Consider the following 11583-nt stretch of genomic DNA (forward strand, 5'->3'; position numbering starts at 1 on the left):
CCCCACCCCTGACCTCATCTCTGGTAACCAATAAAGAAAGATCTCGTCCATGTATAAACCTTCCCTTGGCTTTTTACAATGTTTTTGTTGTTGTTATATACCATCAAGTTGGACCCAACTCAGCAACCTCTCCTTGGGTTTCCGAGGTGGTATCACTACAGAAGTAGATTGCCCAACTTTCCTTCCAATTAGTGTTGCATAGTATTCCATTATATGTATGTACCACAGCTTGGTTATCCATTCCTCGACTGAAGTGCACTTAGATTGTTTGCATCTCTTTGGTATTGTGAATAGTGCTGCAGTGAACATGGGTGTGCATATATCTGTTTTTGTCCTGGCTCTCACTTCTTTAGGATATATACCTGGTAATGGGATTGCCACTGGATCAAATGGTATTTCTATTTCTAACTTTTTAAGGAATTGCCATACCGATTTCCACAGTAGTTGTATCATTTTACAGTCCCACCAGCAGTGTATGAGAATCCCAATCTCTCCACATCCTCACCATCATTTGTTATTTTCTGTCTTGTTGAACGTTGCTATTAGTGCTGGGGTGAGATGATATCTCATTGTTGTTTGGATTTCCATCTCTCTAGGGAGCTCTGGTGGCATAATGCCTAAGGCATTTGACTGCTCACCAGAAGGCTGGTGGTTCAAACCCACCAGCCACTCCTCAGAAGTAAGATTGGGCAATCTACTTCCATAGTGATACCGCCTCGGAAACCCAAGGAGGGGTCGCTATGAGTCAGATCTGACTTGATGGCTGTGAGTTTGGTATTTTTTTTTTTTTTTTTTTTGAATGGCTAATGATCGCAAACATTTTTTCACATGTTTTTTGGCCGCCTGAGTATCTTCTTTGGTGAAGTGTCTATTCATATCTTCTGCCCATTTTTCAATTGGATTGTTTGTCTTTTTAATGTTGAGGTGTTGGAGTATTTTATAAATTTTAGAGATAACTCCTCTGTCAGGTGTGTCATTGCCAAATATTTTTTCCAAACCTGTGGATTTTCTTTTTACTCTGATGGAGAAGTCTTTTGATGTTCCTAAGAATTTAATTTTTAGAAGGTCTTAATCATCTAGTTTGTCTTCTGCTGTTTGTGCATCTTGGGTTATGTTTGATAGCCTATTTGTGCCATAAATTAGGACCCCTAAGTTTGTCCCAGGAGCTCTGGTAGCATAGTGGCTAAGACACTTGCCTGCTAACCAGACGGCTGGCGGTTCAAACCCACCAGCCACTCCTCGGAAGGAAGGTTGGGCAGTCCTACTTCCGTAGTGATACTGCCTCGGAAACCCAAGGAGGGGTCTCTATGAGTCGGGTTTGACTCGACGGCACATAACAACAACAACAACAACAAGTTTGTCCCTATGTTTTTCTTTGATGAACTTTATAGTTTCAGATTTCACATTTAAGTTTTTGATTCATCTGGCGTTAGGTTTCATTTATGGTGTGAGGTATAGATCTTGTTTCATTTTTCTACAAATGGATATCCAATTTTTCCAGCATCATTTGTTAAAAAGACCATTGCTTCCCCCATTTAATGGATTGGTCCTTTGTCAAAGATCAGCTGACCATTGGTAGATGGATCCATTTCTGGGTTCTCAGTTCTGTTCCACTGGTCTATGTGTCTGTCGTTGTACCCATACCAGGCTGTTGTGACTACTGTGGCTGTATAGTAGTAGGTTTTGAGCTCTGGGAGTGTGAGACCTCCTACTTTGCTCTTCCTGAAGGCTCATGTTTTGCCTATATGTTTTGCAAGTTGTTGACTCTCTTCCCCCTCTTGTGTGTGCCCTACTAAGTCTATTTAGGGAAATGACTCGTCAGCCACCCTTTAAGTGGTATTTGGGGTCATTTTCAATGAATATTCATTGAGCCTGTTCAATGGACAGTTAGACCCCATTAGCACAGTCCAGTTTTTTTTTTTTTTTTTTTTTGGTCCTGTGTGAGATTATTGCTGAGTGCTGTGGGTGTATGAATATATAGGTATACATCACTTAATGCCCAGCATGTGTTCTGTGAAATAGGACATTTTGCTTTTTGGACGTTATGCTAACATTATATTGTATGCAGGCTGTCTCTGTACCAACCATAGTTAAATCCCCATAAAGCCTGTTCCAATAAAACCTTATGGGAGCCTGCCAGATATTGCCTGAGAGCTGTATTCACTGGATACAGGAGCCTGGCTTTGCTAGATGTGTCGCTGGGCCAGGCAGGGACTGCACCAGCAGCTGAATCAGGACTTGACACACATCTGGGCGCAGGGCAAGGTTGAGGGCTAGGGTCCTCTCAGGGGGCATGGAGAGGTGGCTGCAGGGACCAGATGTGTGGCTGCAGGAAGCAAGATTGGCAGTGGCAGCCCTGGCTGCCATTCCCCAGTTGGTGTGGCCACTTCCTGATCACGTGTAACCACCACCGCAGCCATGAGCCAGGAGCCTGTGAGTGCCCTGGGTCCAGCTGGCACTGTGAGCACGCAGCAAACGGGGAGGAACCCTGAAAGGCTGCACAGCTGCTGGACGGATGAATGAAACCAGGAGGAAGCGAAGAAGGAGATGAAGGAGGAGGTGCTAAGGGGATTGAGATGGCTGGAGCCCCTACTTCTCATTCACTCTGGGGATTTAGGGTCTTTAAAGCCACTAGAGACAAATAATAAACAAAAGGAGAACTGCTTTCCCTTTAACAACAATAGCAACAACATAAAAAAAAATACCTTATGGACCACAGATGTAAATGGGAAGGACATTGCCTAAAGGGACTAAATGATGCAAACCTGTATTTCCATTTTGTGTGATATAATGAGTGAGTGCTGAGCAAGGACAACCAGAAGTTTCACACCTTTCTTTGGCCTGAAAAGAAACGGAGGGCAATGGGATTAGAGGGTATTAAAGTAAATGCATTCCGCTCAGTAGAATCCAAGACTAACTCCACATCATCAACCCCAATCTCTACACTCATGTCCAGCACTCTGCCAAAAGGCTCACGATATTTTTTGGTTAGTTGCAACAAAAAGGAGATAAAGAATTGGAAAGAATGGAATGATGTTTTCCTTCCCTTAGAGGAAGCTTTCTCAGTCTTGGGACTATTCACATTGTGAACCAGATAGTTCTTTGTAGCAGGGACTCTCCTATGTGTTAAAGGATGTCTGGCAGTATCCCTGCTCTCTGCCCACTAGATGACACTAGAACTGATTCAGACCAGAATGCCTCCAGACTCTAGACACTCCAAATCTCCCCTTGTGGGCAGACCCTCACCCCTGCCTTAGAGGGAATTTGGACACAAATGACAAACCCAGTCACAGATTCTGATTGCTGCAGTATCACATGGAAAGCAAAACAAAACAAAAGGAGTATCTATGGATTGTCATCCTTGAGTAGTGCATTCTTTTCAAAACTATCTCTATAAGAGCGACTGGTCAGCAGCTATTTTAAAGCATAGATGGAAGGGTAAGGGGCATGGAGTTTCAGTTAGTAGGAGAAATGACGAGAATGTTGGCGCAGTGTGAAGAATGTAACCATTGGCACTGATCATTATGTCTAGAAGCTGTGGAATGAGAGTGGGGTTTGCTGTGTATGTTTCCACCCAAAATAAAATAAAATATTTGGATTATTCACAAAGAAATATCTGTAGAGAAAGGACTTGAGTGACTTGAGGCCGTATGCACAGAAGTTAGTGTGTCTTTGCCTTTTGACTTTGGAAAAGCCTTCTTGAACCATATGCAATGTTCACTGATTCAGTGCCAGCAGAAAGAAGCTAGAAGCTTTCTTCTGCATGCAGATGGAAATCATGCCACTTTCAGATGGAGACATCTTCCTAAGATTGTTGCCATCAGAGCAGAAAACACAAGGCGGAAGGTCAGGTCATTCTTACCGGGACTGGATCTCAAAACCACACACACACACACACACACACACACACACACACAATCAAGCTTATTGCTATCGAGTCGATTCTGACACATGGCAACCCCCTTGGGTTTCTGAGCAGCAAGTCTTTATGGAAGTAGATTGTCCAGTCTTCCTTCCGTGGAGTGGTTGGTGGGTTTGAACCACCAACACCACCAGAGCTCCTTGACTGAGTCTCCACTGTACCAATTTTCTGCCTGCCCTACTATCTCACTGAAAAGTATTCAATGTCAACAAATGATAGATAGTATGACAAGGGACACTTCCAGGCTAGTTATCTCCAGTGCCTGATCAAGACTTTTCTAAACATTGTGAGTTAATTCCTAAGTGGAGAAGTTGATAAAAATGTCATCTTATTAAGTTGGCCACTCTGGAAGCCAGTCAACTGACCTCAAATTTGAACCAAGGAGGTGAACACAGCAGTAGTTGTCAACCTTGGCTGCCCAGCAGAATCACTTTTGGAACCTTTCAAAATGCTAGTGCTCAATCCTCCTACCAAAAAGGCCATTCATCTGCAGTGAGGGCCAGAATTGGGTATTCTTATGAGTTTGGACGTACACTATCTAGCACAGGGAAATCTGGTCTGTACGAACCAAGATACACCCCATGACTCATACTATCACAGCCAAAGTTGCTGCTGGGCCAATGAAGACAAAGGAGAATTAACTCTTTTGCAGCCCCCTATCATCATTGTCCACTCCATTTAAATTTATGCTGTTGGCTGTATGTGTTCTTGCCATTGTCTTGTAATGACCTATTAGTAACCAGCATTGCTCTTTTAAACTAGAGTTTTTGATCACTCTAGTCCTACACTAATGAGCTCTGGTGGTGTAGTGCTTAAAGCATTTGGCTGCTAACCAGAAGCTCAGTGGTTTGATCCCACCAACCTCTCCACAGAAGAAAGATGAGGCAGTCTGCTTCCATAAAGATTTATAGCCTTGGAAGCCCAGTAGAGGTCGCTATGAGTCAGAATCAACTCGATGGCAGTGACTTCAGTTTTGGTTTGAATCCTGCACTGTTGTTGTTGTTGTTATGTGCCATCAAGTCGGACCCGAATCATAGCGACCCCTCCTTGGGTTTCCGAAGCGATATCACCACGGAAGTAGATTGCCCAAACTTCCTTCCAAGGAGTGGCTGGTGGGTTTGAACCTCCAGCCTTATGGCTAGCAGTCAAGTGCCTTAGGCACTATGCTACCAGAGAGTCCTGCACTAGAGTACCTTTATATACCTCACTAGATTGGAGCAGGTCTCTGTGTTCATAGAGTGTGCTAAGGGGAACACCCTGGTTATTAGTCATGTACAGTGAAACCTGTGAGATCCAGACCTCAATGGGGCTGCCTTGTTTTTCCAGTTCTCACAAGTTTCTGCCATTGACAAGATGCAGTCTTAACCACTTCTCTATCTTTCATTTTTGTGGAAAACATTTGAGTTTTCCTTTTTTTGACAGGTTTCTACCTTACACAGGTTCTGGCTTTCTGAGGTTTTACTGTACAGTAGTATGTGCCCTGTCACCCCATATCCACAGAAGACAACGTTCCAAGACCCTCAGTGGATACCTGAAACCTCGGATACTACCAAACCCAATATATAACATGTTTTTTCCTGCACATACGTACAACAGGTACCCAGAGTGCCCTGGGCAAGCAGCCCACAGTGTTTTTCAGGCAGAGGAGGAGCAAGCCAGCTCCAGGATGGAACAGGAGGGCACGAGTTTTCATCATGCCATTCAGAGCAGAGCACAGATTTAAATGTTTCGGGACCATGTTGACCTTGGGTAACAAATCTCCAAAAGCGAAACCAAGGATGGAGGTGGGGACTATTGAATTATTTTTTCATGGCATGTATTCTAGGATGGCAAAAGTGACATTGGGATTTAAATACTTGTGGGTAGACTATAGGTGACTCTTCAGAAAGTGCCTATCTGGTTGGGCTAAGCAGAACAAACATTTTGGCAGGAGGTGATGTTTGGGTTTCCGCAGTGGAGGGAGATGTATACGTGATTCCGTGGATCACAGGACAGAGGGTCGCAAGGTGGTGAATGAGTATTGATGGAAGAGCCAGGGGAAGTAGTCAGCCAGTATGCATGGGCTAATATATACTTTTCAGCCCCAATCATATTTACATGGGCTCATATGAATTCTCAGGGGACACTCAAAAGTGTGCCATGAGACCACCCAGCTGGCAAAAGGAAGGCAAGTCCTGGGTGATTCCAAAGCAAAGATACAAACCCATCCAACCAAGTGACAAATGGCCAGCTTCAAGGCAAAAGAGGGTTTCTGGTTTTGGAAGTAGCTTGTCTTAGTTCTCTAGTGCTGCTATAACACAAGTGGGTGGCTTTAACAAACAGAAATGTATTCTCTCACAGTTTAGGAGGCTAGAAGTCCGAATTCAAAGCATCAGCTCTAGGGGAAGGCTTTCTCTCTGTGTGTCTCTTGGTTCTAGGAGGTTCCCAGCACAGGGACTCTGGGTCCACAGGATGCACTCAGTTCTTCTTTCTTGATAGTAGGTCCGTCTCCCATGCTTGCTTCTCTCTCCTTTTATCTCTTGTAAGATAAAAGGCGTTGCAGGCCACATGCCAGGGAGGCTTCCCTTACATCTGAGCAGGGCTATGACAGGATGAAGGGTGTTACATCTCATTCTAGTCCTCTTTATAAGTGATTGGCTTATCATATCAGATGACATTATTAGGGAATCATTACATCACTGCCCCATGACATTGTTATGTAACTGCCAAACCAGATAATCATAGTCCAGTTGACACATATTTTGGGAGGATATAATTCAATCTATGATCGTAGCTTTGATGTTTAGCACAGGGTGTGCTAGAGTTCAATGAAACTTAATTACATGGCACCTTTTCTACACATAAAGTCTAGTCCATGTCAACCCTAGAAGCCATGACATGGATTCCAGAAAACCGGGGTGTGAGCAGAGTAGTGTGCAGTTCTGGCCCAGTTGCAATCAGTTCACCTTATTGCCTTTCAGTTGAACATTGGCATTTGGGTTCCTAACAGCTGAACATGAGAAAAATGAGAATCAATTGAATCCAACAGTAAAAGAGGAAAACAGGAAACTCTCAAAGACCTCTGTTGCTGGGCCATCTGAAAATAAATAGGCATAGCCTATTAGAATTGAATTCTTTCTCAATAAAGAGTATGATTCATAAATATTACATATGCCACTAAATCAGTTGATCCAGTCAGAATGGGTCATGCCCTGGATTTGACTTAATTGCCTTGACATACAGCAGTTCATGTGACACTCCTGGGTCCCTCTTGCCACTTAAGTAGGGCCCATATTACTTTTGATTTCCATTTGGAAACTAATTTGAGATTGATACTGATTCAGAAAACCTATTTCCATACAGAATGGCTCCAGGTTCTTAATTTATCTTGGTGAAATTACTTGGCAACCAAAAATATTTCTTTTTAAAACTTGCAGAACTTCTGAAAATTTCTCTCTTGTTTTGAAAAGAAATAGCTTTAAAAAAAAAGTTTAAAGATCACTGCTTTGTCCCCAGTCAGTGTGGCTCCTAATTGGAGCAATGCAGAATAAATATTACTGTGGCATTAATTTGGGAAATAGGTCCTGCCCAGTATATTTTCAGATTATTCCATGTATTTACAATCTACATAAACTCTGCATAGTTAAGGCCTGGTATCTCTCTTTATGCTGAAATGATATTATGAAATGTTTTATTGTTCTTTACTGTTTAAGTACATTACTATATGAGCCCTGTGAAGTAATGCTTTATGGAATGGGCTGATAAAACTTTTAGTTTTGCATTCTGTTAAATAACAGTAGAAAAATCTAGCATCTGTTACTACTATTTAGACATTCTTAAAGAGAATATAATGAATGCTGTCACTGAGTGGTGTCCTAGTTACCTATGGCTGCTGTAACAGAAGTACAAGTGGGTGGCTGTAAAGAACAAAAATGTATTTTTTCAGTTTTGGAGGCCAGAAATCAAATCAGGGGCTTGACCATGCCAATTCCTTATATGGACCTCTCTCCTAATTTCTCTAACCAAAAAGTTGGTGGTTCGAACCCACCAGGCGCTCCACGGAAGAAAGATGGGGTGATCTGCTTCGGCAAAGATTGACAGCCTTGGAAACCCACTGGGGGTCACTATGAGTCGGAATTGACTCGATGGCAGCGAGTTTGGTTTTTGTTTTTCTCTTAGTTTCTGGTGACTACTGTCAATTCTTGGTGTTTCCTAGGATCTGTCTTCCCCTGTGTGTGTGTCTCTCTGTCTATTAGGCTCTTTTGATAACTGAGAAGCAATGAGGTTTAGAATCCTCCCTACTTTAGTTTGCCCTCATTACCATAACAAAGAAACTCCTATTTCCAGACAGGGTCATATTACAGGCATAGGAATTAGCATTTTAACACAGATTTTTGGCAGACACCACTAAATCTATAACAAGCAATATTACTGGAGAAGAGAGAACCAGGGGGAGAATGTTTCTGAGGAGTGGTATAAAAGGGCTAGCTCACACAGAAGGGTGTGGGCCATGAACAACTTCAGGTCTGCATGCAAATAGCAGTGATAGGCTGTCAAACAGGGCTAGGGAGGGGATGACTCAATTATGTCTGTCAATCAGTTGCCATACTGTGGTGTAAAACATGAACTTGGGATGGGTGTGAGACAAAAGTGAAGGGAGGAAGCCAGTTAGGAGGCTGTTGGGAAGTCCAAGAGAAAGATAATGGTGCCTTGGACCAGGGTTGGTGTGATGGTATAAGTGGAGAGAATTAGGTGGAGACAAGAGGTAATGTGAGGGTAAATTGACAAGGATTTGATGCAGGAGTGGAAATGGGATGTAAGGAGCAAAGCCTTAAGGATGGCTCTCAGAAGAACAGAGGCTGTCAGGAATGAGCATTGGACTTGGTACAGTGAAGATAATACGTGAGAGATGTCTTTGGGACATCCAGGTATAAATGTGAAGGGAGTGCTTGGTGCCAGAGAGGTTGTGCTGGAGATCACAATGAGGTGTGAGATTCCCATTGATGGAAATGAGAGTGCTGGGCCTGGGTGATCCTGTTGATGGAGAGAGGCCAGAGTGAGGAGGGAGGTTGGGATTGAGCTCTGAGAACCTTTCACATTCAAAACCCAGGTTGTTGTTATTAGCTGCCCCGGACTCATGATGTCCCACACACGATGGAACAAAACCCTACCCTGCCCCGCACCATCCCCACTGTTGGTTGTGAATCAGACCATTGTGATCCATTAGGTTTTCATTGGCTGATTTTCAGAAGTGGATTGCCAGGCCTTTCTTCCTAGTCTGTCTTGATCTGGAAGCTCCATTGAAACATGTTCAGCATCACAGCAACACACAAGCCTCCACTGCCAGATGTACCCTTGAGGTGCCCTGGTTGGGAATCAAACCCAGGTCTGCCACATGGAAGGCGAGAATTCAACCACTGAGCCACTCCCTACTCCCCCCTAGAAGATCCTGTGAAAAACAATAAACTAGTAAAAGACACAAGAATGCATAGCCAGAAAGGCAGGAGAAAAACCAGAGTAGTATGTTCAGGATGCCAAGGACAGAGTACCTCTCAGAGTGGCCACCAGGGTTGAAGGCTGCCTACGAGAGGATATGTGACGCAGAGCTGGTGAAAACACTGGATTCAATGACCTTGAAGTCAACAATAGAGAAAGCTATTTTAGAACAACAGTAGAGGCAGCACTGGTAGCATAGTGGCTAAGACACTTGCCTGCTCACCAGAAGGCTGGCGGTTCAAACCCACCAGCCACTCCTCGGAAGGAAGGTTGGGCAATCCTACTTCCGTAGTGATACTGCCTCGGAAACCCAAGGAGGGGTCGCTATGAGTCAGGGCTGACTCGACGGCACATAACAACAACAACAACAACAGAGGCAGCAGGCAGACTGGATGAGATGAAGAGAGAGTGGCAGGTGAGAAAAGTAGAGGCCAGAAAGTAAAGGTAACACTTGAGACGATGTTAACTGTGGAGAAAGGAGACTTGGGATACTGTTGAAAGAATGGGATGGATCAAAGGTTGTTTTTTAAAGAAGGATCACCTTCTTGAGTCTGTTTAAATGCTGAAGAGAGCTTCTGGTAGAAAAGAAAAGGTGAAGATCCAGGCATGAGAAGGTATCATTTATACCTGGGGTTGGTCCCCAGCCTGGCTTTGGAAATAAAAGTTTTAGTGGAACACAGCCACACCCATTCATTTACATATCTGCGGCTGCTTTTGCTGCATTGGCAGAATTGAGTAGTTGCAACTGAGACCTTATGACCTACAAACAGGGCTGAGACTAGGATAAGGTGAATACTAAACCAAAAAAATGGAAGGAAGGTTGGGCAACCTACTTCCGTAGTGATACTGCCTTGGAAACCCAAGGAGGGGTCACCATGAGTTGGGTTTAACTCGATGATAAGGTGAATAGGCCACCCAATTTAAGGACATACTCACTCTGGGTGCCATCTCTGCACTAGCCAATCCTGAGCAGGACTGAAAGGAGCAGGAAGCAGGTGACAAGGGCGAATGTCTGGACATAGCAGAGGGGAGACAGAGCATGGCCCGCCACCTCCTGAGCCCATGGTTGATGAGAAAGTAGACAGTTGCTCGCAATGAGGAGGACCAGGGAAGCAGTCATCTTGGGAGGCACACACCATTGCTTTGAACATGGTACACATTGTCCCTGGCCCTAGGATAATGAGTCTTGATAATTTCCTTGCTATATTAAAAACCTATTATCAGCTTTTTAGCCACTGTCAACACACAGTCTCAGGCTCCTTGTTCCCCTAGCAGAAGTGCTTTGGAGCCCACACATACATAAACGTTCATGCCCAGCCCTTTGTTTACAGATTGAGCAAAGATGTGCTCAATAGATTCGTGAGGAACCCTCAGTTTCACAATAGCCATGTTAAAAGAAACAATAATATCCCAGAGTCCTGCCTAGAAGTTTACAAAGACTAAATAGACACTCCAATAGAAGCTTAGAACAAAGAGCGATCTCCTTTCTGAAGCATGTAAGTCTCCTCAAGGGAAATCAACAATAAACTAAAGAGACCACATCAAAACACTGCCCCTGCAGAATAAATACACTCCGCCAGGAAAGTCTATTAGAGAGAGAGGAATCTGCTGGCATCTCTTAGTGGAGGGAAAAACAGAGGAATGAGAATATGGGGAGACAGAATGGCTCTCTGGGTTTCACCTGTTTAATTTTTACTCAATTATTCCAACTTACAGAGAAAGGGACAGACTTTGAGATATTGCAAATGACAGATTCCAAAGGAAACCATTTTCTTCTCTTTTCCCAGAGCTACTCAAAATCTGTAAATGAGTCAGTTTCATTCCTGTTCTAGGAAAAACAGCTAAGAGAAGCATCCATAGTCTTCACCTCACATCAAATCCCTACTCGTTTGCCTGCAGGGGCCAATTTATGTCACTCAATACATTTGTCCATGACCTTTTTACTGATACCATGTCTGGACAGTTTTGTATATTTCCTGTAGCCATCAGCCATCAGAGTACGAAGCAGGTGATCGGATACTGTTCCCTTGCGTTTAATTTTTGTTTTGATAGTAGGAGAAACAGCCTTTTCTCTGTAGTGAATATTAGATACCTAAGGCACTTGACTGCTAACCAGAAGGCTGGTGGTTCAAACCCACCAGCCACTCCTCGGAAGGAAGGTTGGGCAATCTACTTCCGTAGTGATA

At 43.7% G+C, this 11583-nt stretch overlaps 1 protein-coding gene across 1 annotated transcript in view; it reads left to right on the forward strand.

Annotated features, from left to right (window-relative positions):
* The window catches only part of ARHGAP6 (Rho GTPase activating protein 6), a 656445-nt gene that overhangs the window by 580067 nt on the left and 64795 nt on the right, over positions 1–11583 (forward strand). The gene's annotated exons all lie outside the window — the stretch shown is intronic.

Source organism: Orycteropus afer, unplaced genomic scaffold (assembly GCF_000298275.1).
Source record: "Orycteropus afer afer isolate SDZICR_OR568_19922 unplaced genomic scaffold, OryAfe1.0 scaffold00304, whole genome shotgun sequence".
Taxonomy (NCBI): Eukaryota; Metazoa; Chordata; class Mammalia; order Tubulidentata; family Orycteropodidae; genus Orycteropus; species Orycteropus afer.